The following is a 2833-nucleotide window of genomic DNA, read 5'->3' on the forward strand; positions in this document are numbered from 1 at the left end:
TTGAATTTATATGCTTGAGTTTTCTGACTCAGCTTTCTTTTTCTGTCCCCCTTAAATAGCTATTTATTGGCAGTGGGCTGGAAGGGATGGCAGAATTAGCATTCGCAGGCACAACTCCACTCACCAGCCATGAGGGCAGCAAGAGTGATTGGGAATATCTTTAAGGCCCCCTATTCAAAAGCAAGTGGGTAGCCAGGGACCTAGAATGTTGATGGGGCAGTCTTAGATTACCTCCCGTTAGCAGGTACAGTTAGAGACAAAGGAAGATTCACTGCCTGTGGCTCCAGACTGACTGCTCAGGGTATACTTTGCTTGCTAATCTAGGCTGTTGGCCAGCCAGGCTTTAGGCCAGGGATCACTTGATCTAACTTTCCTCAGCAGCTTTCATGTTCTCCTTCTTGCCCCAGGCCTATAGAGCAGAGTTCTGCAGGGCCTGGACGAAGTCCACAGCTTCAGCAGTGAGTACTGGTTAATAGTGTTGTAATTGAGGGATGCCTCTTCCTCAGTTTGCTCTCCAGACAGGAAAATGATCCCAGGAACATCAGGGAGCACTGTATATCAAATCTCTATGATAGTTGTCATGGCAATGTCCTCATCAGAAAATTTGTGAGTGCAAACATGGTAGAATAACCTTGTAGGGCTTCAGGGATGTGTCTTCCAGATAGATACGGTGATCACCAGAGCCTTGTAGACTACAGTCAGGACCATCTCCATTGCATACTGACAGTGCTTCAAGTCATGGTTACCATCAGGAAGGATTTCAGGCACCACAATGGGTCCAATGCCATTCTGTTGACAGATGCTGACATAATTGGAAAAAATACTGGCATTTTTCATAATGGCAATTGCTGAAGGAGTGTTTCTGAATCTTTAATACCCAGCTGACTTGGTAAAGTAAGCTCCATGCTTCTTATCTTGGCACAGCATTTAGAAAGCCATCCAGCCCTTTGGTGGTGATCTTGCTATTGGTTCCTTGCTGGGATACCATACCTTTCTCTATCTTAATGCTCACAACACTGCTCTTGGAGTTGATAGCTTGGGGAAAGGGGTATCATCTGCCTTATGGTATACTGTCTTATGGAAGAGGATCTTAGCTCAACCCCTGCAGTGCAGGATTTCATATAGTCAGCAGCAGCTGGTTGTACAAGTGCCTGTTCTCCTTGGTGTTCTCAGTGGCAATGGACTGCACCTGCGTGGCCACATTTTCAGTGACCTCATCTGTATCTGGATGCTCTTGCCTCAGCCACAAGGTGGTGAGCACTCTCAGGCAGCTCCTTTTCCAGGGTTAGTGCTGGGTATAGAAAGGACATGGTGCCAAGGCAACACATTCCTGGCACAGGAGAGGGAGGGTCTGTTGGGTAGGCTTAAGGACTGAGTAGCAAATGCCACAACAGTCACCAAAACCACCATTCTTCAGCATGATCTATAAATGGAGACTGTGCTTTCATTTCCCAGCCACCCAGACCTGAATAACCACACAAAAGCTATATTAGTTACAATACTGTTTGGCTTATTTACTCAGGCTTCTTATTAACAAACTCATATACCTAAAATTAACCCATTTCTATGATTTTATATTCTACCATGAGTCTTGTGGTTTACCGGTAAGGTTCTGGCATCTTTCTCCTATGGCAGTTACATGGTGTCTCTCTGTCTCTGCCTTGTTTCTTTCTGCTTCAGTTTAGTTTTTCTGCTTAGCTCTATTCTGCTCTGCCATAGGTCAAAGCAGTTTCTGTATAAACCAATGGTAATTAAACATATTCACAGCATACAGAGGGGAATGTCTCATCAGTGTTCTGAGAGAAGATCCTTAGTCACTGTTAGTATTCTTGATCAAGTAGATCATTTTATTATTGTAGAACATCACTTAAAACCAGAAGCCATAGGGATGTCAATACTGTCACTAACACACGCATTCTGTACTGGTCATCCAGTTAAGATATTAAAATCACCGTTGTGAAGACTAAAAGCTGTTTTCAATTTTTATATTATTTTGTGTGTATATGGGGAGTGTGAGTGTAGATCACTGTAGAAATCAGGTTCACTCCTTCCATCACATCAGCTTTCTGGATAAACCTTGATGATCAGAACTGGCAGCAGCTGCCTTCACTCAATAAACCATTGGTCGAGCCTGACGCACTTCTTATTCATGCTGAAATAATGTCCTTTCTCTCCTTCTCTTAAATATGCTTTATGTAAATTGTGTTTCATCTTATTATATGGAAATATGCTCTCTTATTATATTCTGAGTGGGTCGGTGGATGTTTATGACATCAACAGGCTGCTTCTTAGATTGCAAATTGAACTTTGCTTTCACTTGGTCCTAAAAATTGTTTTTTAAAAATCATATGAACATCATCAATTTCTATTCTTTGACAGTCACTAAATTTTTACTTTTCCATTTCCATTTCATTATCCAAAAAAAAAGAATTTATTTCTGTGAAGCTTGAGTTTATACTAATTTGCTTCTCTTCAAGGTAATATTTTCTTTATTAAGTTGATAAAATTTGACAAGTTAATGAATTGCGTTTTCTGATATTTTATGTAAATGCTGTTTTCTATGACATCTATGTATTTAATGTTTATCTTGGGAAAATGACTAAGTAGTATACTAGTTACCCGATGGTATATCAGACTTACTCACATATGGAATTAGAAATATCATTTTCCTTAAGATAAACTATTTTTTCTATTGAAATACATTCAATTTTCAATGGTAGTGCATACTTACATCCACTACAAAGTACAAATTTTTAATCATATTATTTGTAATTACTACGTTAAAATTACTGAGGCCAGGAAACTGTTTAAGAATATAGATTCACTTGATATT

General features: G+C 39.9%; 1 pseudogene; it reads right to left on the bottom strand.

Moving 5' to 3' along the window:
• Nucleotides 1-237: 237 nt before the first annotated feature.
• On the bottom strand, nucleotides 238-1310 carry LOC125414931 (fructose-bisphosphate aldolase A pseudogene; annotated as a pseudogene).
• Between the last annotated feature and the right edge of the window lie 1523 nt (nucleotides 1311-2833).

Source organism: Myodes glareolus, chromosome 15 (assembly GCF_982192425.1).
Source record: "Myodes glareolus chromosome 15, mMyoGla1.1, whole genome shotgun sequence".
NCBI classification, from domain to species: Eukaryota; Metazoa; Chordata; class Mammalia; order Rodentia; family Cricetidae; genus Myodes; species Myodes glareolus.